The 26,123-nt window shown below is 42.3% G+C and overlaps 1 long non-coding RNA gene across 1 annotated transcript; it reads right to left on the minus strand.

Moving 5' to 3' along the window:
• Positions 1–123: 123 nt before the first annotated feature.
• On the minus strand, positions 124–22,346 carry LOC116567804. The gene is made up of 3 exons (XR_004276343.1): positions 22,261–22,346; positions 12,041–12,143; positions 124–154 (listed from the first exon to the last, which is right to left on the minus strand). It is a non-coding gene; the product is annotated as an uncharacterized LOC116567804 (long non-coding RNA).
• Positions 22,347–26,123: the final 3,777 nt, after the last annotated feature.

Consider the following 26,123-nt stretch of genomic DNA (forward strand, 5'->3'; position numbering starts at 1 on the left):
GTCTCCCTTTGGCTCAGGTCATGATCCCAGGGTCCTGGGAACAAGCTCAGGGAGTTGGGCTCCCTGCTCAGTGAGGAGCCTGCTTCTCCCTCTGCCTGCTGCTCTCTCTGCTTGTGGTCTCTCTCTCTCTCTCTCTCTGTTAAATAAATTAAATCTTAAAAAGAAAAGAAAAGAAAAGAAAAAGACTTTAAATAATCTCTATACCCAACATCGGCCTTGAACTTAATAACCCCCAAGATCAAGAGTAGTGTGCTCCACTGACTAACCCAGCCAGGTGGCCCCTTCCTTTATTCTTTATTCTCTTTCAGGAATGTCCTCTTGTTCCCTCCCATCTCAAGTGCCACTCCCCCTTGAGCAGCTTCCCCTAACCTCCCAGTTCCCCCAGCATTCCCTCCTCTGAAACTGGGGCATGGAAGGTTCGTTGTAAATTCGATTTTCTAGCAGCTAACTGCTAGATTGTTAACTCCTTAAGGGTAGGTACAGCGTCTGACTGGGTGGTTCCCTCTGCCAGGACTTAGTAAGTACTCAAGAAGCAACTGCTGAACTGAATCAGAACTGAATAACCCTTTCTTCCCACTGCACCCTCTGCCTAACAACCCCCCTCCAAGTGACACAGAATTGATTCTTCCTATTTTACTGAGCAGGAAACTGAGGCCTGCAGAATAAAAATAATTAGCGCAGAGGAGGTTGGGGGCAAGAGTGCGACAGAGGCCAATACGGAAACTTCCATAGCAAAGCGAATCCAGTGGTGATTCTGCTTCTCATTCCATTTAGTCTCTCTTGTCTCAAGGCTATGGTGACAGCCTCGAATGGATTAAACCCTGAATAGCAACTGTTGGTCTCTAGGCCTGGGGGGAAATAATAAGTTTCTTTAACTCTGTCCTCGGAGAGAATTTTCAAAAAGTGAAAAGAAAGAGAGAAAGAAATTTTGCCTTGAGAGAAAGGTCCTGCAACAAAAGATCATACGCAGCATTCATAGTCAATGTTTTTCTTCTCTGAAGATACCCCAGGACAGCCTGTCTCTGCTGTTTTTCATCATATAAATTGCTTTGCTTAAAAGGCGAGTGGGGGTAAATATAGCAGCAGTATCTCTGATGTAACATTCTCTGACCTGGCCCGGACATGTCCTTGACATTGTCCTTTAGAAAGGAAAGAGGAGAAAAAACATGCCCTTGCTACTGTGTGTAAGAGGATCTCCTATTCCCAGCCATTATCAGGGGACAGGAGACTGATGGGTATAAGGAATAAAAATAAAGAAGCGAAAGATGCTAGTGATTTGTCAGGTTTCCTGTGTCTGGCTGCCTGGCAGACAGGCTAGAGCCAGAGTCAGTCAGAGTATTTACCAAGGTGGAGGGGGCCAGATGCCCTGCACTGGAAACCACACACAGTCCTGTTGCATTTTGAAGTGTCCTGCCTAAAATATTTTGTAGGTTACCGAATCCCACTTTCTCCTCACTCTTTCCCAGCCTTTTTTCCCTTAAGGCAACAACTTCAGGATAGCAGCAATGAAACTTTAATTTGAAAGTGGGCAGAATACACATCAAAATGATGGTTGTGGTTCCCTCTGGTGAGAGGTCAGGGCGGCTAGGGGCTGGCTGGAGGACTCCTGGCTCTGTATTGTGGGACTCTTTCACAATGAGAATGATTTAGTGAATTGCATGTGTAATTTTTTTTTTAATTAGGGAAGAAAGGAAACATGGATTGAGAAAGAGCTCACCGGTGATTTCTACATGATTTCTTTTTTTTTTTAACAATTTTATTTATTTGACAGATAGAAATCACAAGTAGACAGAGAGGCAGGCAGAGAGAGAGAGAGAGGGAAGCAGGCTCCCCACCGAGCAGAGAGACCGATGAGGGGCTCCATCCTAGGACCCTGGGATCATGATCTGAGCCGAAGACAGAGGCTTTAACCCACTGAGCCACCCAGGTGCCCCTCTACATAATTTCTACGTGAAACTTGATTTAAGCAATATTATGGGCTCTCAATTCCCTCCAAGTAAAAGCATCTGTTGAGTAGGGCAACTGTGATTTTCTTACTTCCAGTGTCTCGGATAATGTCTCAACTCTTTCTTTTTTTAAATGTTGCATCCCTCATATAAATTCAAATTATGTGCCACGCATCGTATGTAATTTATGTATGTATGAATTATTTATAGTGATTGTATATGTGTGTATATATATATCCATCTATCCATTTCTGTCTATGGAATACCTACTTCCTTGTTTTCTAAATAAGATAGAAATCAGAGAACCTGGGGCGTCTGGGTGGCTCAGTCGTTAAGCGTCTGCCTTCGGCTCGGGTCATGATCCCAGGTCCTGGGATGGAGCCCTGTATTAGGCTCCCAGCTCTGCGGGAAGCCTGTTCTTCCACTCCCACTCCCCCTGCTTATGTTCCCTCTCTCACTGTGTCTCTCTATGTCAAAAAAAATAAAATCTTAAAAAAAAAAAAAAAGGAAAAAACAGGGGTGTCTGGGTGGCTCAGTCGTTAAGCCTCTGCCTTCAGCTCAGGTCATGATCTCAGGGTCCTGGGATTGAGGCCCACAGGGCTCTCTGCTCAACGGGGAGCCTGCTTCCCCTGCCACTCTCTGCCATCCTCTCTGCCTACTTGTGATTTCTGTCAAATAAATAAATAAAATCTTAAAAAAAAAAAAAAGAAAAGAAAAAAAAAAGACAGCACTGCTGTCCCACGAGTTAATGTATATAATTAATGTATGCTAATGTATGCAAGCTTTCTCCCACAGTGCCCTGCCAGTGCTAGCTGTTTTATCAGAACGGGAAAGCCTGCTCTCTTCCCTTTGTGCACTAAGAGGACCCCGTTGACACACAAGAATTTGAGTGTGTAAGCATCTGGTCTAGGAAGGTTAGAGCTAGGAAGAGTCAGACATGATTTCACCAATTTTCCTTACCTCAAGACAGAGAAACTAAGGCCCAGGGAGAATTGCTTGTTTAACAAAAATCACAAATCTGCTGGGTGGTAGGGCCAACTGTCTTAATGACTTTTCTAAATTTCCATCTGTACCTCTGGCTCAGGTCCAAACTAGTTAAAATGACAATATTACCCATTTTTAGCTTACCTGTCTTCTCTCTTCCCTTCTCTTAGTATGTCTAGTTTAGAACTTCTTTTTTAAAAAAAATATTTATTTATTTGAGAGAGAGAGTGAATGAGAGAGAGCATGTGCGCATGCACGCGTCGGGGGAGGGGCGGAGACGGGGGAGGAGCAGACTCCGCACTGAGCAGAGTCTGATGCAATGCCAGGACCTGATTCTGGGCTCCATCCCAGGACCCTGGGATCATGACCCAAGCTAAAGGCAGACGCTTAACTCGCTGAGCCACCCAGGCACCCCAATGGGTAGGTTTTTTATAAGTGTACTTTAAGGGGGCTCCTGGGTGGCTCAGTGGGTTAAAGCCTCTGCCTTCGGCTCAGGTCATGGTCTCAGGGTCCCGGGATTGAGCCCCGCATCGGGTCTCTGTTCAGCAGGGAGCCTGTGTCCGCCTCTTTGCCTGTCTCTCTGACCACTTGTGATCTCTGTTTATCAAATAAATAAATAAAATCTTTTTTTTTTTTTAAAGTGTACTTTAAGGGTACCTGGGTGGCTCAGTGGGTTAAGCGACTGCCTTCAGCTCAGGTCATGATCCTGGAGTCCCAGGATCGACTCCCACATTGGGCTCCCTGCTTAGCAGCGAGTCTGCTTCTCCCCCGACCCTCTCTCCTCTCATGCTCTCTCTCTCAAGGAAATAAATAAAATCTTTAAAAAAAAAAAAAAAATAGCGTACTTGGGGCGCCTGGGTGGCTCAGTGGGTTAAGCCTCTGCCTTCGGCTCAGGTTGTGATCTCAGGGTCCTAGGATGGAGTCCCATGCGGGCTCTCTGCTCAGCAGGGAGCCTGCTTCCCCCCCCCCCTGCCTGCCTCTCTGCCTACTTGTGATCTCTGTCTGTCAAATGAATAAATAAAATCTTTAAAAAAAAAAAAAAAAGTGTACTTTAAGGGGCTCCTGGCTGGCTCAGTCAGTGACTCTTGATCTCGCGGTCATGAGCTGGAGCCCTACATTGGGTGTAGAGATGACTTTTATTCAAACAAACAAACAAACAAACCCCACCACTTCAAAAGCCTGAGTAGTTTCTCATCCAGAGGCAGCGAAAGCAGCACCCAGGTGGCTCCCTGATGCTGAGAGTCTTCTGCAAATGATGGAAAGGACTTCCAGAGGATGTCCCCAGCCCCCAGCCTGTTGCCTGAGGCATGCTCCTGAAAAAGTTTACCTAACTTCCACCTAGAAAAACAGAGCTCTCCTCTGGAATTCAAGCTCCGTTTAGAGAGGTCAGAGAAATTCACAGCCTGGGGCCCTGGGTCTGTCTGCCTGGTGCAAAAACAACCAAATATTCTTTCTGCTTTGCAGTTTATAAAGCCCCGTGAGAGGCAAGGGCTATTATTCAGATAACACGGGGGGAATCTGAATTAAAAAATAATAATAAATTTTTAAAAAAGCAGAGAGGGACACCTGGATGGCTCAGTTGGTTAAGCGTCTGCCTTAGGCTCGGATCATGACCCCAGGGTCCTGGGATCAAGCCCCACATAGGGCTCCCTGTTCAGCGGGGAGCCTGCTTCTCCCTCTCCCTGTGTCTCCCTCTTGCTCCTGTCCTCTCTCCCTCCCTCTCTCTCTCTCTCCAATAAACAAAATATTTAAAAATAATAATGATAATAATTTTAAAAATCAGAAGGAAATGAAGAGGAAGAAAAAAAAGCTAATGGGGGAAAGGAACCCTGTATCCTGGATGCCAGCCACCTTGCATCTCTTACCTCGGTTTTATAACCTCCCTTACTCCCCAAAGTAAGATTCGTCCCCATTTCAGAGACACTAAGGCTCACAGGCCGGGCAGCATGTCTAGGGGCACACAGCAACAATGTGGCAGAACCAGAAGTTGAACCCACCCACTTTGACCCCTGATCTAGCATGTACATCGTCCACAGCCCCACCTGAGGAAACCAAATCCCAGAACATTTTATGTGCCGCAGAAGGTCACATAGCTTGTAAATAGCAGGGCAGGCATCTGACTGTTAACTCTGATCTCAAACTTGAGGTAGACAGTCTGTGTTTAACAAGATATTTTGTTTGCTGATGGGAAACAAAAAGTGGAGTGGAAGAAAATGAGATGTTACATATGAACGGACCTGTTTAGATTAGATAACTGGGCTGGGGTTGCGGTTCGCAGGGAAAGGTTCTTTAGCTAAAAGGTCACACTGTGAAGTCACAAATCGGAGGAATAAGTAGGTCATGAAACAGCAAATCCAGGAGCCTATTCTGACCAGAAGGAACAAAGCCTTCAATTTTCCTTCCCAGCCTTAATCAAGCCTTTAAAACAACAACTTAAAATTTTTTAAATAAAATGGTACATGTTCACAATACAAAATTCAAAAGATATAAAATTCAAAATTCAGAAGACAAAATTCAAAAGACATAATGTGAAAAGTCACTTCCTCTCCCTCCTTTGCCCTCTCAGCCAGCCTGACCAGCACAAGGTATCCAGAGACCGTGATTCCGCCCCCACACAGAGAGTTCTGGGTATTAGAGAGAGAGCGGTTCGCATGGTGTGATGACAAGTGTGGAAAGATCCAATGCCTTGTCCAAAATACATCTCCACTAGCCCAGTACTACCTTCCCCTTCAAACAAGCAGGAAATTTCCCCCAGTGAGCGTTAATCCTCCCACTAAAGCAAAGATGGGGATATTACTTCCAGAGCTACCCAGGAAAAGGGAAATGGTCAAACTCAGAACTTTTGCCTAATAGTCTTTCTGTTCACCAACCTAATAATTATTTCCTCTGGTTATTTTTTTCTCCCCACTCTCATCCTCAAAACATACGCCCATCTGGGGAAGCCCCAGAGGGGCCCTCACTAAGGTGAATCTAATTTTAGGATTTTAAACGTGACACATTTTCCCGACAGCCCCATGTTTTCTGGAAGAGACAGCTAGACACAAACTAGATTTTGCTTGCGGGCGAAATGTGAGGAATACATAAATCAAGCGCCTTCCTCCCATTCCTAACTCCCTGCCACGGATCTCTCAAGAGCATAATTTATGAAGACCCTGAACCCCTGCTCTCTTTTCTTCTTCTTTTTTTATTTTGTTTCGAATTTTATTTAAATTCTGGTTAGTTGACATATAGTGTAACAGTTTAAGAAGTGGAATTTAGTGATTCATCAGTTATGCATAATACCCACTGCTCATTACAAGTGTCTCTTGAATACCCACCACCTAGTTAGCCTATACCCACCTACCTCCCTCCGTCAACCCTTCAACCCTCGGTTTGTTCTTGATCGTAAAACAACAAGAGAGGTGAAAGAGCCCTCTATCACCTTTCCACTGTTAATCAGGTCTTCGTCAGGCTTGCAGTTGAAATAGCTAAGGACACAGGGCTTACACCTATTTTGTCTTTGTCTTTCCAACTCGGAACAAAGCCTTTGCCCAGCTTTGCCGCTAAATGTTCTGTCCTGTTTCTGTCCTTCTTTGTCAAACTCCTTTAACAAATTATCTGCACTCCCGTCTCTTAACTCCCAATAATTTGGTTTTGGTCTCTACTGAAAATGTAATTAGGGGGCATTATCTACTCCTGAATAGATGGTTTCAAATGCCCCTTCCCAGTCTTTACTGACATCCAGAGTCTCCTATTCAATTTGTTACGGCAAATCACACTCTAAGGGATGGTTCTTCTTCTTTTTTTTTTTTAAGATTTTATTTATTTATTTATTTGACACAGAGAGAGAGATCACAATTAGGTAGAGAGGCAGGCAGGGAAGGGGGCGGGGAGCAGGTTCCCTGCTGAGCAGAGAGCCTGATGTGGGGCTCGATCCCAGGATCCTGAGATCATGACCTGAGCCGAAGGCAGAGGCTTAATCCACTGAGACACCCAGGCACCCCTTTATTTTTTTTGCTTAATAAATTTTTTTTTTAAAGGTTTTATTTACTGGCCACCTGGGTGGCTCAGTGGGTTAAGCCACTGCCTTTGGCTCAGGTCATGATCTCAGGGTCCTGGGATGGAGTCCAGCATCGGGCTCTCTGCTCAGCAGGGGCCCTGCTTCCCTTCCTCTCTCTCTGCCTTCCTCTCTGCCTACTTGTGATCTCTCTCTGTCAACTAAATAAATAAAATCTTAAAAAAAAAAGATTTTATTTACTTATTTGACATAGAGGGAGAGAGAAAGCACAAGCAAGGGGAGCAGCAGAGGGAGAGGGAGAAGCAGGCTCCCTGCACCAATGTAGGACTCGATTCTAGGACCCTGGGATCATGACCTAAGCCAAAGGCAGATGCTCAACTGACTGAGGCACCCAGGTGCCCCATGTTTAATAATTTTTTAAAAAATTTAGTTACTCGACCAGTAGAACATTAATACAGTTCTACATAAAAGCAGAAAAAGTCACCCACAATGCTACTACTTTATTTATTTAAGATTTTATTTATTTATTTGACAGAGAGAGACACAGTGAGAGAGGGAACACAAGCAGGGGGAGTGGGAGAGGCTAGAAGCAGGCTCCTGCGGAGCAGAGAGCCCAATGCGGGACTCGATCCCAAGATCCTGAAATCATGACCTGAGTCGAAGGCAGAAGCTTAATGACTGAGCCACCCAGACGCCCCCGACAAGGCCACTACTTTAAAAAAAGATGAACAGGGTGCCTGGGTGGCTCAGTGGGTTAAGCCCCTGCCTTCGGCTCAGGTCATGATCTCAGGGTCCTGGGATTGAGTCCCGCATCGGGCTCTCTGCTCGGCAGGGAGCCTGCTTCCCTTCCTCTCTCTCTCTCTGCCTGCCTCTCTGTCTACTTGTGATCTCTCTCTCTGTCAAATAAATAAATAAAATCTAAAAAAAAAAAAAGATGAACATTTCTTTTTTCTTTTTAGATTTTATTTATTTATCTGAGAGAGAGAGAATGAGAGAGAGCATGAGTGGAGAAAGGTCAGCGGGAGAAGCAGACTCCCTGCCGAGCAGAGAGCCGGACTCCAGGATCATGACCTGAGTTGAAAGCAGTTGCTTAACCAACTGAGCCACCCAGGTGCCCCAAGATGAGCATTTCTTAAAAGTTATGTTTAGGGGCACCTGGGTGGCTCAGTGGGTTAAAGCCTCCTCCTTCAGCTTAGGTCATGATCCCAGGGTCCTGGGATCCAGCCCCACATCGGGCTCTCTGCTCGGCGGAGAGCCTGCTTCCCCCTCTCTCTCTCTGCCTGCCTCTCTGCCTACTTGTGATCTCTCTCTCTGTCAAATAAATAAATTAAAAAAAAAAAGTTATGTTTATAGGGCACCTAGCTCAATACATTATAGTTCATCTTGTGGAATGTTATGCAACATTTGAAAATGATGAGATATATCTATACATATGAAAAAACACTCCCACAGTATCTATAAAGTGAAAATAGCATGATGTATAACAACATATATAATGCAATACTATTTGTGTATTTTTATAAATATATTTCATGCTGGGATATGTATGCAAATTTTCTGGAAGGACATAAAAAACACACTCAACAGTGGTTGCCTGTAGACTCTAGAAAACGGGAATGACTGATATGAAAGAGGACCTTACATTTCTATTTATACTTTTCTGGATTGATTGATTTGTTTACCAAATAATTTTAAAAATACTACCATCTAAAACAAAAGTGATGTTTGTGTACCATCAGTTTTCTGGAAATAAATAAAACAATTATATGTCTACACATGTAACATGTGAAGTTCACTAATTATGTAATTAACATTCAAAAGGAGTTTATCACATTTGGAAAGTATCTGAGGGTTAACGAGAAAGAGACAAAACAAAAAACAGACTCTTTGGGAGCCTGGCTGGCTCACTCAGTGGAGCATGTGACTCTTAAAGTTTGAGCCCCACGTTGGGTGTGGAGATTACTCAAAAAAAAAATCTTAAAAAAAAAAAAGAAACAGACCTTTTTTTTTTTAAAGATTTTATTTATTTGACAGAGAGAGATCACAAGTAGTCAGAGAGAGAGGGGGAAGCAGGCTCGATTCTAGGACCCCAAGATCATGACCTGAGCCGAAGGCAGAGGCTTAACCCACTGAGCCACCCAGGCGCCCCATGAAACGGATTTTTAACTACAGAGAACAAACCGATGGTTTGTTCTGGAGTGGAGGTGGGGGGGGGGGTGGGTAAAACAGATGATGGGAATTAAGGGGAGCACTTGTAATGAGTACAGGTGATGTGTGGAAGTGTTGAGTCACTATACTATACACCTGAAACTAAGATAGCACTGCATGTTAACAAAAGAAAAAAAAAAAAGAACAGTATTTGAAGGTTAAATTTTATTTCATTCTATATAAATTCACAAGGTACAATAATTCTTTTTTTAATAGTTTTTTTTTAAGATCTTATTTATTTATTTGACAGACAGAGGTCACAAGTAGGCAAGAGAGGCAGGCAGGGAGAGAGAGGAGGAAACAGGCTCTCCTCGGAGCAGAGAGCCCGATGTGGGGCTCGATCCCAGGACCCTGGGATCGTGACCTGAGCCGAAAGCAGAGGCTTTAACCCACTGAGCCACCAAGGCGCCCCATAAGATACGATAATTCTTGAGAAATGATAACCAAACACATATTAAACATTATTTGTTCATAACTTAATAATTTCAAAAGATAAATTATATAAAATTCTGCTAACATTTTTACAGTGAATTTTGGTATCTGATTTGGAATGTGATTGGATATTTTAATACATATTTGGATACTACAAAGATCTCAGAAGGGAGCCTAGAGCACAAGAGGCTCTTAAATTGGACCTGGGTAGCAGAACAGTCCAAATTGTGTAAAGAATCAATCTGCATTGAATTCTACCTTCATACTGCCCTCCTTCCTTACCTTGGCTTTGGAACCCACAGCCATCCTTTGAGGAGGACAGGGGACATTGCTTCTAGAAAGCAGTCGCATGTCTGCTGATAAACCAGGGAAGGTCTGCTTTTCTTTCCATCTTCTTTAAGAAAGATACCTTTTATAAAAGGTGAATTTTATGGTATGTGAATTACAGCTCATTGAAAAAAAGAAAGATAGGGACACCTGGGTGACTCCGTTGGTTAAGCATCTGCCTTGTGCTCAGGTCATAATCCCGAGGTTCTGGGATGTCCGGCATCAGGCTCCTTGCTCAGAGGGGAGTCTGCTTCTCCTTCTTCCTGCTGCTCCCCCTGCTTGTGCTTTCTCTCTGTCTCTGTTGAATAACTGAATAAAATCTTAAAGAAAATAAAAAGAAAGAAAGATAATTTTCATGCTGGAAAGGGAAGAACAAACAGGTGAGAAATTTGAAGTTCCACTGAGGTGAGAGAAGAGATACTCCGCCACTTTTAACAAAGCCAAGATTTCTAGTCCCAAATACTGAAAGATGGTGAAAGAAATCGCCAGTGTGATGACAAATCACCAATGAAAACCTAAAAATTATTTTGACAGTGGGAAAAGTGTCAGAAGGTAAGATGTACTGATTTTTAAATGTGAATAAAGACTTCTTTTAAACATAGAGGATTGGTCAAAACTGTTGAGTTTAAAGTAGTTGCCTATCTAGACAGTAAGACTAGGGAATAGAGCAGGGTTATTATTATTTTTTTCATTATAAGTATTTGGTACTATTTTAAAATTACCTCCATATAATACAATAATTAAATTTTACTCCCAAAAAAATGTTTGTGTGGGTATGTGTGTAGAAAAAATGAGATCATAAAAACCATAGTCTGAAAATCATCAGTAATCCCTGGGAGATTTTGGTATGGATTACTATAAGATGTTTTAAGAGCACTTAAAGGAATTGGGGCGCCTGGATGGTGCAGTTGGTCAAGCTCCCAGCTCTTGGTTTCAGCTCAGGTCATGATCTCAGGGTCATGAGATGGAGCCCTCATTGGGCTCTGTGTTCAGCATGGAGTCTGCTTGAGATTCTATCTCTCTCTCTCTCTGTCCCTTGTCCTGATCCCCGGCTCATTTTCTCTCTCTCTCTCAAATAAATTAAGAAATCTTAAAAAAAAAAAAAAAAAAAAAAAGAGAGCACTTAAAGCAATTGACTAGACACCTACATGGATCCACTAAGGGCAAGTTCATTCATTAAACAAATATTTATTGTGCACCTTCTTGGTCCTAGTTACTGGGCAAGGCACTCAGGATGAAGCAGAAAACAAAACAGGTATGTTCCTGCCCCTTGTGGGACTCTACTAAGGAAGACAAATAACAACAAAAATTATAGCATAATTGCAACTTGTGATAAGTGCTACGAAAGAAAACATAGGGATTTGTGGGAGTGCATAATTAGAGGAACTAGCCTCACTGCAGGAGGGGGCAATGCTAGAGAAATCCTCTGTGTAGAGGTAGCATGTAATCAGAGCCCTGAAGGATGAATAGGATGTAGATGGGCAGAGTTTAGGGAGTGCTGCAGAGACAACCCAAAAACCACATGTGAAAAATGCATGAGGCAGCAATAAACTTGGCATGCTAGAGGGACGGAGAAAAAGCTGACATGGCTGAAACATTCAACAGGTGAGTACAAGAGTGAGACTACCCAACTAAGGGCCATACCACACAGGCTAGTTCTTTTTTTATTTTTATTTTTTTAAGATTTTATTTATTTATTTGACAGAGAGAGAGCATAAGTAGGAGCAGCAGCAAGGGAGAGGGAGAAGCAGGCTCCCTGCTGAGCAGGGAGCAGGACACAGGACTCAATCCCAGGACCCTGAGATCATGACCTGAGCAGACAGCAGATGCTTAATCTACTGAGCCACCCAGGTGCCAATGCTTTCCCCACCCCAAGTTTTTATTTATTGAAGTAATATCTACACCCAACATGGGGCTTGAACTCATAACCCTGACATCAAAAGTCACACACTCTTCCAACTAAGCCAGCCAGGTGCCCCATGGCTATTTCCTTTCTTGAAATGATGACTGGACAGGTAGTTTAAAGAAATACAAAGACACACTGAATCTATTTCTAGAAAGACATTTGATCAAAGTGCTTGGGAAGAACCACGGTTATCAGCTTTATAACCAAATTCGGTCCCAAATCTACCCACTTCTTCCCTACCTTCTGCTCCTCCCTAGATGAGGCCACCGCCATCTCTTTTCCAAGGCCACTGTTTTCACTTTAACCTTCCACAATCCATTCTCTGTACAGCAGCTGGAGTGGTCTAAAAACGAAATCAGACCATTTGAATTCTTTTTTTTTTTTTTAAAGATTTTATTTATTTATTTGACAGAGATCACAAGTAGGCAGAGAGACAGGCAGAGAGAGAGAGGAGGAAGCAGGCTCCCTGCTGAACAGAGAGCCCAATGGGGCCTCGATCCCAGGACCCCGGGATCATGACCTGAGCAGAAGACAGAGGCCTTAACCCACTGAGACACCCAGGCGCCCCAGACCATTTGAATTCTTTGCGTAAAATCCTTCAGTGGCTTCCCATTTGTAACAGACCGAGTTTTCCACAGATATGGAGACCAAGTCTGCGATCTGAGATGTTTATCAGGGTTTAACACCTCTGAAAGGAAAGGTAAGGAAGCAGGACTGAGTAAAGGAAGAAATCAGTGATACATAGCCCAGTAGAGCTTGGGCCAACCCATCAGGGAGCTCTGCACTGAGTACTGTTGGTCACAACTGCCCGGTGCCAGATCAAAAGGACTGAGCATTTATTTTTTTATTTTTTTATTTTTTTAAAGATTTTATTTATTTTTTTGACAGAGAGAGATCACAGTAGACAGAGAGGCAGGCAGAGAGAGAGAGAGGGAAGCAGGCTCCCTGCTGAGCAGAGAGCCCGATGCGGGACTCGATCCCAGGACCCTGAGATCATGACCTGAGCTGAAGGCAGCGGCTTAACCCACTGAGCCACCCAGGCGCCCCAGGAGTGAGCATTTAAATCCCCGCCCAGCTCCAGGCTGTCTGCTGACCACTCTTCATTTCTAGGCACCAAGTCCTTCCTTAAAAGGATATCTGGGTGTTGTATCTTCTTATCTGTCTCATCATTATAGTTAGACATTTAGGACTTTAAAGGTTTTTATTTATTTATTTGACAGACAGAGATCACAAGCAGGCAGACAGGCAGGCAGAGAGAGGGAGAGGAGGAAGCAGGCTCCCCGCTGAGCAGAGAGCCCGATGTGGGACTCGATCCCAGGCCCCTGAGATCATGACCCGAGCCGAAGGCAGCGGCTTAACCCACTGAGCCACCCAGGCGCCCCGACATTTAGGACTTTAAAACTGGAAATGATCTGGTTCCTGTCTACCTCTCCTCAACTTGCTTCCATTCACAATTGGCTCTACGTACACGAGCCTTCCTGCTTCTTGAAGCTCATCTCCTCCTCAGGGCTTTTGTGCTTGCTTATGTCCTTGCCTGGCTGTTACTAGCCCCAGTCTTCATGCAACTAGCTCCCCAAGTTGTCTGCCTCCCTTCTCAGCACACCTTATTGTGTTGCCCTGTTTCAGTTTCCTCATGCACTTGGCTAAAATTATCTAAATTATTTGCTTTTTGTGTACATTTGTCTCATCGGCTAGAATGTAAATTCCATGGTCTCTCTGGTTCACGGCTTCATCCCCAGTCAGTATGTAGAACATAGTACACCTTCAGAAAATTTTGTTTCCGCTAAACGACACTACAGACAGCTACCATGTTAGCGAATTGAAGAACTTGCCCAAATACTACTTATTAGTGTATGAAGGCTAACCTGAATGGAGATCTCTAATTGTCCAACACAAATCTGCCTGGTCCTGTCAAATGGGTAAATGTCCATGATCTGCATGTAGACAAAAATGGTGTGATCACTCGGGTGCCTGGGTGACTCAGTTGGCTAAGCACCTACCCTCAGCTCAGGCCATGATCTCAGGGTCCTGGGATTAAGACCCCCACATCAGGCTCCCTGTTCAGGGGAGCGGTCATGCTCTCTTTCTCTTTCTCTCTCACTCTGCTGGTTCATGTTCTCCTCTCACTCACTCTCTCTCTCAAATAAATAAATAAAATCTTTAAAAATAAGTGAATGAATGAATGAATGAATAAATGGTGTGATCTTCCAAATTTCTGATGATACAAAGCTGGGAGAGGATTGGTGGCTAATACACTGGATGACAGGTTTCAGATTCAAAAGGACCTGAAAGCCCATCCAAAACAGAATGGGTGGGATGCCTTCGTGGCTCAGTCGGTTAGGTATCTGCCTTTGGCTCAGGTCATGATCCTGGGGTCCCAGGATCGAGTCCCACATTGGGCTCCCTGCTCAGTGGGGAGCCTGCTTCTCCCTCTCCCTCTGCCTGCTGCTTCCCCCTGCTTATGCGTGTGCCCTCTTTCTTTCTGACAAATGAATAAATAAAATATTTTAAAAAAACAGAATGGGTAATTAATTGTAGTATATTATTCATACAATGAACTATCGTGCAGCAATGAAAATGAGTGAACCACGGATATCTGCTACATAAGGTAGTGCTGAGGGAAAGAAATCAGGTAGTGATTTCTCACTAAGGTAGTGCTGAGGGAAAGAAATCAGACACACACCAAAGAGTGTATAGTGCATGATTCTCTTTCTACATATTTCAAAACCAAGCAAAACTATTCTGTAGTCTCTTGAGGAAGGAGGAAGAGGGCAATGATTAGGAGGGGGCATGAGGAAGGCTTTTGAGGTGTTGCTAATGTCAATTTCTTGACCTAAATGGTGGTTATACAGATGTGTTTATTTTGTAAGGATTCATTGATCTGTGCCCTTATAATTTGTCCTCATTTTTCTATATACATTGTACATAAATTTAAAAGATTTATTTATTTATTTGACAGACAGAAATCACAAGGAGGCAGAGAGGCAGGCAGAGAGAGAGGAGGAAGCAGGCTCCCTGCTGAGCAGAGAGCCCGATGCGGGACTCGATCCCAGGACCCTGGGATCACTACCCGGGCTGAAGGCAGAGGCCCAAACACACTGAGCCACCCAGGCGCCCTAATTGTACATCAGTTTTAAAGTTAAGAGTCAAAAAGACCTGGATAGGTATATTTATTTATTTATTTAAAGATATTATTTATTTATTTATTTGACAGAGAGAGGGAGATCACAAGTAGGCAGAGAGGTAGGCAGAGAGAGAGGGGGAAGCAGGCCCCCAACTGAGCAGAGAGCCCGATGCAGGGCTTGATTCCAGGCCACTGAGATCCTAACCCGAGCCAAAGGCAGAAGCTTAACCCACTGAGCCACCCAGGCACCCCAGTTAGGTATATTTAATTAAAAGCTCAAGGTGCAGTATCTGACTTTAAATGAAAAAGGTTGTGTTTTTTTTTTTTTTAAGATTTTATTTATTTACTTGAGAGAGAGCAAGAGTGGGGGAGAGGGACAAAGAGAGAGAGAGAAGTAGACTCACTGCTGAGCAGGGAGCCTGATTCAGGGCTCAACCCCAGGACCCCAGGGCCATGATCTGAGCAGAAGGCAGACACTTAACTGACTGAGCCACCCGGGAACCCCTAAAGGAAAGAGTTTTAATATTTTTCCAGTTAGGATTATAACTGCTGTTGATTTGGAGTACATAATTTTTATTAGATTTACGTAGTTTCCTTTGATCTCTTGTTTCACAGGGTTTTATTAGAATGACTTCTGTAATACCTGTGGCTGCAGGGATGTAGGATAAAGAGCATTTTCATGTGCCGCTATGGAAATACAAAGTATTAAAGGCTTTTTGAAAAGCAATCTGGCAATAGCTATTATTTAAAAATATATATACCCCTTAGGGCGCCTGGCTGGCCCAGCTGGTAGAGCCTGCAACTCTTGATCTCAGGGTAATGAGTTCAAGCCCTTCAGTGGGTATACGGATTACTTAAAAAATAAAATCTTTAAAAATATATATACTCCTTGACCCACCAACCTCAGTTCTGGGAGTCTATACTACTAAAGTAAACCACTAGTTGCAAGAAAACTATTTAAGTAAGAACATAGTACATATATACATACATACATACATAGTACATACGTACCAGGTTATTTATTAAAGCAATATTTTCTATGTCAACTTACATATACACACATGCACACACATCCACATTATAAATACCATGCATGCCCATCAATAGGGAAATGGTTGCAAAAATTATAGTACACCCACATTTTAGGACATCCATTAAAAGGAATGAATTTGATTTAGAGAGATTTTATATAAGAAATTGTTTTTTGTGTGTGTTTTTTTTAAAGATTTTATTTATTTATTAGACAGACAGAGATCACAAGTAGGCAGAGAGGCAGGCAGAGAGGAGGAAGCAGGCTCCCTGCTGAGCAGAGAGCCCGATGATGCGGGGCTCCATCCCAGGACCCTGAGATCATGACCTCAGCCGAAGACAGAGGCTTTAACCCACTAAGCCACCCAGGCGCCCCAAGAAATTGTTTTAAGTAAAAGTGAGAGGCAAAAATGTAGTCACTTCTTAAATTACAAAGAAAATCTATACTGAATATGTGTACATCTGTATGTGTCTATGCGATTATAGGAGCATGAAGAGAAGTGTTAACTAGGTTGATAAAATCATGACGGAGGGGTAAGAGCTGTTAGGGTGACAAAGGAGGAGGGGCAAAGAGGGAGTTGAGGTGAAAAAAGGAAATAAGAGCCAAAGGATATTCTGAAAGCTCCTATAAGAGTCATGTAACAGGAGGTAAAAAATCAAATGAAGTCTTAGGGACATTAATAGATTGTACTGTGTCCAAGTCAAAGGATGTAATAATTACAGTGTTCAGATCAAACCTAGCATATTGTATCAATTTCTGGACACCATGTTAAAAACAAATATGTCTCTCACCCCTCACAAAAATTGTTTTTCTTGTTATAGGGGAATGGTCAAGAATTAGGCAAACCTGGGTTCCAATCTCTTTTTAGTCACTTACTTTGTGATTGGGGCAAATTATTTAATCCCTCTGTGCCTTACTTTCTTCATCCATATAATGGGGGCAATTATAGGTCCTATCTCTCAGGGTTACTGCAGGATAATTATATATGCATTCCAGGGCTGGCATCTAGAACAAACCTAATAAAAATAATTAATGTTGTCAGTTATTAAAGTAAATATTTATTGTGAAAATTAGAATTTACATACAAGCAAGAGATTTTTAATACAACCACAGTCTTACCTTCCCAAGTTAACTACTATTAGCTTGTGGATGTTTATCCACTACTCAGCGTGATTTGAAAAAACATTATGAGTGATGGTACTTAGCTAGGATAAATTAGCAGCCAACTGATGTGTGAAGGGTTGTCATATGGAGGAGGGATAGACATATTCTGTTGAAGTCGCAAAAAACCACAGCAAGCAGCAAGAGTTAAGATGAGAGATGTCCAGCAATGAAATGGAATTCCCAACACCATGGGGAGCTCATCTTTACAATTAATAATCAAGTCTTGGCTGGTGACCATTTGCCAGAAAAGTTATGGAAGAAATGCTGGTGTTGGAAGATAGGTCGAGCTAAAAGACTTCTAAAACTCTTTCTAACTCCAACATATGACCAAGAAATACTTGCTGAAGGAATACACATACTAGATTCACAGCCCTCATAAAACAGTTTGTGTGGTTCTTACCATAATACTGGGTGGTAAGGATAGTTCTAAGTTCCCATGAAAGTGAGAAGACAGTCCCCCTGCTAGGCTAGCCTCGGTCAGGCAGGGGAACTCTCCCTTATATCACACTGAGGACGCGCAATTCCACCAATTAATCACATTCAAATGGAGAAAGAAATCAAAGGAGGGGCAGGCCTGGAAAGAGTCACAGCTTATCTTCAGGTACTATTTGTCTGCTTTCTTAATACTCTGGGTCTCTTCCTGGGAACAGTTTCTGACCTGGCAAAATTTCATAGTAATTACTCAGGGGAAAAGAAACAACAAACAAAAAATACATTAACGTGGGTGGGTAAAAAAAAAAAAATTTAAGAACGTGGTGTTGGTGGGAGGGAAGACTAAAGGTCTATGTAAGACCCACCCAAATGCTTTTGATGTTTGAGCAATTATTATCTTATTATATTTCCTGCTATAGATGCAGCTGCGATTTATGTAACAGGATGTTTAAAAAGATTAAAGAGAAGCTGTAGTAGGGTTTTGAGGTGATAAGAGTTTCTGGAATATGTATTTGTAGACGTTTAGAATATAAGTTCCTGTACATTCTTAGAATAAACCATCTATTTGTTTTTCTTTTTTTTTTTTTTTTTCAAAAGAAACAAGTAAAATTTGTATTTCAAGATGGCTGCTTCCTGCCCACAAGTGATATAGAAATAATAGAGCAAAGAGAGCAAACAAACAATAAAGCAAAGAGAGGCTGGTGGTGGTTCAGTCTGTTATCTTTGCTGTTTCTTAATCAGCTTTGACTTTTAGGTCCAAAATATTTTATCCCTATATTAAGGTAAGTGTTTGGAATTTGTTTGGATTAATCCTGTTCATCTCCTGCTCAAGCAGGAGAGTTGCATGGAATTTGCGACTGCAATAACTCAATCTGAATATGAAAGTTAAAGAAAGAAATGATCTGGGTGGCTCGGTTGTTTAAGTGTTTGCCTTCAGGTCTAGTCGTGATCTCAGGGTCCTGGGATCGAGCTCCCTGCTCCACAGCTCCCTCGCCTTGCCTGTGCTCTCTCTCTCTCAAATATATAAATAAAATCTTAAAAAAAAAAAAAAGAATTTTTGGTAGAGGGGCTTGTTGTATTGAAGTTGAGGTGAGTTAAATTGATTGGGTTAGGAGAGTGTTCTAGAGGTGTCTCAAACACAGAGGATGACTCACTGATACTCAAGATTTTCTGCCATGTGGGCTGCTACCATATCTTACATCATAAATTGGCACCAGGCACCAAATAAAAAGGGCTTTGAGGCATATTCTCAGAATTTCTGACTAGTCATGTAAAAAATGCTTGTTAGTTTCAATTCTTTCTCCTAGCAACCCAGGCCAATCTTGTGCATGCTTGTGTATTCTCTGCATTTATTTATAAAATTTTCTAAACTTTTTTTCTGTTTAAACTTTTAACTATTTAAATTTTTCCTGTTTTTTTGTTTTTTTTTCTGTTTTTCTAAACTATTTTTTGTAAGTTGTAGACATGATGCCCTTTCCCTCTAAGTACTTCAGTATGTATTTCCAAAAAAAAAAGGGCATTCTCTTGCATAATCCCGGTATAATTATGCAAATTAAGAAGTCGGTATTGATTCAATAAAACTATCTAATCTATAGACCTATTCAAATTTTGCTCAGTTGTCTCAGTAATGCCCATTAGGGTAAAAGAAAATTCCAGATCATACACTGTTATCAAGATCAACATTCAGTTGTCAAGTATCTTTAGTCTCTTTTAATCTAAACTAGTTTTTCCATACTTTGTTTTTCATGACCTTGACATATATGAAGAGTTATAGGCAAGTTGTTTGTATAGAGTGTTTCTCAGCTTGGCTTGTCTGATGTTTCCTTATGATTAGATTCAGGTGAGGCATTCTTAGCAGAAATACCACAGAAGTGACGTTGTGATCTTCTCAGTATATAATAGTAGTTGATTTGTTCGTTACTATTGAAGTTACCTTTAATGACTTGGTTACATTTTTTCCACTTTAAAATTACTGCATTTTCCTTCATCATTAACAAGTGCCTTGTGGGGAGATACTTTGACACTATGTACGTGTCCTGTCCCTCATCAAACTTCGCCCACTAGTTTTAGCATGCATTGATGATTCTTGCCTGACTCAATTATTACTATGATGATTGCCAAATGGTGATTTCATAAGTCTTTCTTCCTTTTATATTTTTTAGTTGGTATTCTACTGCAAGGAAAAATGTGCCTTTCTCTATGATTTGTTTGGCTGTTTATACCAGTGGGACTCTCAGAGACCTATTTTATTCAATGGGTTATAAACTGTTATTGACACTACTCATTATGATACTTACATTGTCCTTGACACAGCTAGTGGGAATCTCTTCAAACTCTCCTTTTGACATGTCCCTAAAATTCTTTGAGCTTTCTAACTTATAACACAATAAGATGGTCCAGGTTTTCCTAGTCTCCTAGCACCAATCTTGAAATCAGCCACTTTTCTAAGCTCTGGTTCTGTGAATGGAGAATAGTATTTAGGAGGAGTTGGGTTCTAGGTGTGCTAATTTGCACTAGTGTGTCATTACTGGTAGGTCCTCTCAGAAGACAACCTTCCCAAGCCCCAACACACACCCACACACACACTCAGAGATTTTTCTAATTCCTGTCCAACACTGCAGATTCATCCCAGCCTTCCCCCTTTCTAAACATTTACATCTCCCTGCTCTGACAGTGAGAAATCTGTGGAACCAAAGTCGCAGCTACTACATTTAACCACTCCTACAGGCACTCTTTCTTTTCTACTTCACTTCAGTGCAATCTCCTGTCATCCTTAAGCCAAAATGTTTACACACACTGATACTAGGGCCAAAGCACCAGAAGCGTGAATGTCTTTGCTACGTCACCAGGGCTCCCTGAAGTGTGACATCACCCCTGCTTCTTTGGGGGCCCTAAGGTTGACCATTTCAGCCTCTGAATGCTTGCAATAGAACTTTCACTTGGAAAAAGCACTCTTCACCCCAAATTTCCTCCACACAGTGACACACTCAACCTGGAAGGGCTGTTTTAAGGTCCCGACGACTCAGAGATTTTATGGAAATGACTCTTTTGGGTTTTATAGGCCCTTTATTTTAGTTCCCTTTTCCTAGGATTCAAGCATGAGTATGGTCTATGCCCAGAATCACTCCTCTCTTGTGGTTTACCCTGTCCTGTGGTCCTCTCTTCCATTAGAATGAGCTCTTTCTTTCTTTCTTTTTTTCTTTTTTTTAAAGATTTTATCCATTTATTTGACAGACAGAGATCACAAGTAGGCAGAAAGGCAGGCAGAGACTGTGGGGTGGGGGGGGCGGAGGCGGGAGGGGGTGGAGCAGGCTCCCTACTGAGCAGAAAGCCCAAGGTGGAGCTGGATCCCAGGACCCTGGGATCATGACCTGAACTGAAGGCAGAGGCTTAAACCATTGAGCCACACAGGTGCCCCAGAATGAGCTCTTTCTTAATCCTTCACATATATGGAACCTTGGCAGCCAGGTCCTCCAGACGCATCTGAATATAAGAATGTGTCAGCTTAAATTCTCAAAACACCCCCATGCTCTTAAAATGACCAGCATTAGTAGTCTAATTCAGAAACTCTCTTGAAGACTGAGGACTATACCATGGAAGCAGTGCAGAAATCCAAGGATTGCAGTCCCATCACCAGGATCTTATCCAAGGAAAAGAACTCTCTCATGATTCTCCTGGCTGGTAGAGACAGAAGGAAGCCTGAGAGCTTTCAGTTTGAAGACTGCCCTGGGCCACGTTTGATCACAATGACCCTATTGTCCTGCAGGCCTCTTAAAACACCATCATCAGGATGTGGATGGTTAAATTGTTTTTCTAACAGTGCTAATAGACACCTAATCTATCATCCCCTAATTTCTCTTGTTTTCAACTGCATGCCTCTGGAGGAGGACCGCCCAGGTTAGCAAAGTAGTCTATGGCAATGAGACTGAAAGATATTAACTAGTTTGTGCCAAGAATAAGCCCAAGAGTTAATGACCTTAATGTCATCATACCTTTCTGTATCTACTGAGCTGACTAGTCACAGACTGGTTACATTTGACCATTTTATTACTAAGTAGGTATTTAACAACATGCAATTACTTCACTCAAGTTGAGATAAAATCTCCTGATTACATGAATGAGATAACTCCAAATTAAAGCCAGAGTCTATTAAATCTTAAGTATTACAAACATTAACAATAGGGATTCTACTGTGGTTACTGAAATTGTTTCTTTTACTAGATGTGGCTTCCTTTCTACGATTAACTGTGAAGTCTGTTCTGCTAGTCTTCTGCTTGTTTTATGGGTCTCTGATGTAGTTGTTTTCTACAGGTATCCATGGGACAGGTGGGCTTAGGATCCTCCTACTCTTCCATCTTTCCAGAAGTTTTATGTCCTTTGCTAGACTCTAAGCTTCCTGAGGGCAGGAAGTTTTGTTTTGCTCATTGCTCTACTCCCAGCTCTGACTGTGCCCAAATCATAGCAGGAGCTCAGTATGTTTGCTGAACACATGAAAATGTATGGTGGCACACAAGAGGAAATGAAAAAGTATTAAACTAAATCCTGAAGGAATTGGTACCCAGTTATCAGTGTTCTGAACAACATCAGTGAGAAGGCTAAGGAAGAACTTGGAAAGCAGCTACTATTAATGTGGCCCAAAGAATAAAACCTCCCCTCCATCTCCAGTAGTTCAAAGGTTGGGGGAGAGGTGAAATCTTGCTGAGGACTTACCTAGATCCTTTAAGGAGTATTCAAAGCCTCTGCCTTCAGCTCAGGTCATGATCTTAGGGTCCTCGGCTCGAGCCTGACATCGGGCTCTCTGCTTGACAGGAGCCTGCTTCCCCCTTTCTCGCTCTCTGACTGCCTCTCTGCCCACTTGTGATCTCTGTCAAATAAATAAATAAAATCTTAAAAAAAAAAAAAAAGGCAAAAGCAAAACAAAACAAACTTCACAAGTTTGCGAATGACCTATTATCACTTGGAGGTCCAAGGGGCAAGGTTTAAAAGCAGGACAGAGGAAAGATATTTACATATTTTTTTTTTAAGATTTTATTTATTTGACAGACAGAGATCACAAGCAGGCAGAGAGGCAGGTAGAAAGGAGGAAGCAGGCTCCCTGGGCTCAATCGCAGGACCCTAGGATCATGACCTGAGCCGAAAGCAGAGGCTTTAACCCACGGAGCCACCCAGGTGCCCCAGATATTTACATATTATAGGGTAATTAGGAAAAATGTGTATCTCCTTGTGGGTTTAGATGCAGGGAACTCAAACACAAACATTTTCAAAGGCCAGGCCAGTATATAAATGGGTGATGCAGTTGGATGTAAATAATAGTGAAGAGTAGAGACTGGGGGAAAATGGGAATTGCCTCCCCCTTAAAAATCGTTTAAAGGGGTGCCTGAGCCCAAGGCAGACACTCATTAAGTGTCTGCCTTGGGCTCAGTTCATGATCCCAGGGTCCTGTGTTGTTTGAGCCCCCACATCAGGCTCTCTCCTTGGCGGGAAGCCTGCTTCTTCCTCTCCCACTCCCCCTGCTTGTGTTCCCTTTCTCACTGTCTCTCTCTCTCTGTGTCAAATAAATCAATCTTTAAAAAAAATCATATAAAAACCATAAAAACAACATTAGGCAGATCAGATATGTCTTTAGCAAGAACTCGCTTTGGCAGTTTGAGGGTTTTGGGTTTTATATTGTCTCTGTGACTTAACATTTGCCCTTGAAAGGTGTGCATGTGTTTGTGTTCCAACAGTTACTGGCTAGGCATTTTTTTTTTATTTTTATTTTTTTAAAAGATTTTATTTATTTATTTGTCAGAGAGAGAGAGCATGCACAAGCAGGCAGCGTGGCAGGCAGAGGCAGAGAGAGAAGCAGACCCCCAGCTGAGCAAGGAGCCCAATGCGGGACTCCATCCCAGGAGCCTAGGATCATGACTTGAGCCCAAGACAGCGGCTCAACCCACTGAGCCACTCAGGCATCCCTGGCTAGGCAATTTTAATAAAGAGGCATATTTGATAGTCACAGCCGTGAAGCGACAAATAGGGATCACACTGGGAGGTTTCATGTACCCACCTGGATTCTTCTGTAGGGCTGTAGCACCTAACAACAACAACAGACTGGTTGATCTGTAGAGTTGTCTAAAGTATTTGGGTTGTTTCAACTGAATGACAGACTTGAAGAATGAAAGACGTGGACAGTTCCTGGGATGAGACCAACTACACAGGAAATGACTAGAGCTTGCCAAAGATATGCAGGCGGCCAAATAGCAGAGGTTAGGAAATGGCGGGGCTCTTAGACTTGAAGGTAGGGTACAAAGATTATAGACTGAGTTATCTACAACACAATCTCCTAGCAAAGGTGTAGTGTTTTGTTCACTTTCCTGGAATGATTATAAAAGTTAGTTAGGGGTACCTGGGTGGCTCAGTTGGTTAAGTGTCCAACTCTGTCGCCCTCGACCCGCAAGAATGACAATCAGCCTGGTATGGTGTTAATGCTTCATTCCCGTTTATTTCATCAACTTCCTTAGCTTATATGCGGCAGGGTGACCAATAAGGGGCCAAGCAATGGGGAGAGCCAATGAGAGTCCTGTTACTATGCTGATTAAATTTGAAACAGCCAATGACTATGTCCTCCTTTAGGCGGGCTTCACCAGAAAGTTCGTTGTTTACTTGCAGTGTATTTTGCTGGCAGTGAGCCAAGCGCCATCTTGTAATGGCGGGGACTTTCCCGGCCATAGGCGGTCCCCGACACAACTCTTGATTTTGGCCTGGGTCATGATCTTGGGGTTGTAGGATCAAGCCCTATGTTAAGCCCCAAGTCAGGCTTTGTAGTCAGTGGGGAGTCTGCTTGAGATTCTCTTTCCCTTTCCTTCCGCCCCTCCCCCACTCTCTCTCTCTCTCTCAAATGCATAAATAAATCTTTGAAAAAATAAAGGTTATTTAGCTGGTAACTCCCATTGATACACTAAAACTAGGAATGTATAAAAAATGTATAACTTGATCAATTAGTATCACTGATCTCATTTTGTTTTCCAACCTCTGACTTTCTCTTATGGTGGGGGGTTGGTCAGAGCACTTAATTTTGCTACTTACCCTAGGGTTCACTAGGTTGAAACCAGAGTGACATGAGAAATTCAAGAGTAGAATATGGACTTCCGTCTTGAAGCACCCATCTATGTGGCCAGGAGTCTTAGTTTCTAATTAATGATATTAAGTGGAAGTCTTGATGGGATTACCAGGAGGGCAGTTTAAATAGAGCTCCTACAGATCAAATGAACTGTGAGTTGGGTGATTATAGCAGATTTTGCATTCAGTTTAAATTATTTTTTTCTCTTTCTCACTGATTTCCTTAACTTATTCCAACCATTTCCAAGTCTAATAGGCCTATACTACTTTGTGTGATCGAGGTGTGGAGGATAAAGGGATGAAACAGTAAACAGAAATGTGCCCTGCCTCATATTTACTCTTATGCTGCACCCATCACAGGGAACAACATCCTACAAGAGAACTGTATGCAGGAGTTGGGGGCACTGATCTACGGTTACAGGAGTGGTGGCCCCTAATGGAACAAATAGCTGGTGAGGAGCAGATGATGCAGTGGGCCCCTGGGAAGAGCATGTGATTCCCAAATTAGGAGGAGGACACAGACAAGAACCAATACTCCTCTCCTTCCTCCACTTACACCAGAGTATGGAGGTCAGGATAATTCAAGCAGTAATTTGTGTTTTACCCTGTGCTTTTGGTGTGCCTTAAAATCATACAGGGGATATGACTTGTTATTGCCTTGGTAAGATGTCATAGAGGGTAGAAGATAACCATTTGTATTTCAGCAGTTTTCCTTTGGTCTAGAACATGTCAAAATTAATAAAAAGAAACCTCACTAAGTTGGACTTGGGAGTCTAGATTGGGAGGCTGGAAGGGGGAGCCCTACATTAATTACAGGAAGAATTGTTGATTATAGACCCCAAAAGAAGAATCAACAGGAAAGAATCATCAGTTACAGGTTCCAACAAGGAAGGGCATGCACTGCATCTCATTCAAAAAATCAAGTATCCCAGCAACCTAATTAATGAGAAAGTATCATCACCCTGAACTCTTGCTTTCCTTCAATGGACATTCATTCAAACCAACCCCTCCCAACCTTTTTCTCCATAAAATAAGGCTCCTCTCTTTTGTTTGCTGGACTTTCCTATGGTTTTGCCATAGCTTGTGTGTCTCAAATTGCAATTCTCCCTTATTCCCAAATAAACCCATTTTGCTGGTAAAAAAACTAAGTTTAGTCTTAAGGTTAACAAACAGCTTTCCATACCATTATTTTTAACAGAGACTATGAGGCTACAGCTAAAATGATCATATTTTACAAACTGAAAATTTTCTTAACTTTATAATCTAAGGAGGAAAGGACTTCTGTGAGAAGATACATAAAATCTGGACTTACCCTGAAAATTTAGGACACATATGGTTGCCACAACTGAAACACATGGGCAAATGCATGGACATGTAATTACCTTAATACTCTTGAAAGAGTAATTATTTTAGGCCTTTCCTCTCTTAAATGTTAAAAGGTAAGGTTTAAATCAGGGGAAGGGCCAAGCTGGCTA

The sequence above is a fragment of the Mustela erminea genome, chromosome 10 (assembly GCF_009829155.1).
Source record: "Mustela erminea isolate mMusErm1 chromosome 10, mMusErm1.Pri, whole genome shotgun sequence".
NCBI classification, from domain to species: Eukaryota; Metazoa; Chordata; class Mammalia; order Carnivora; family Mustelidae; genus Mustela; species Mustela erminea.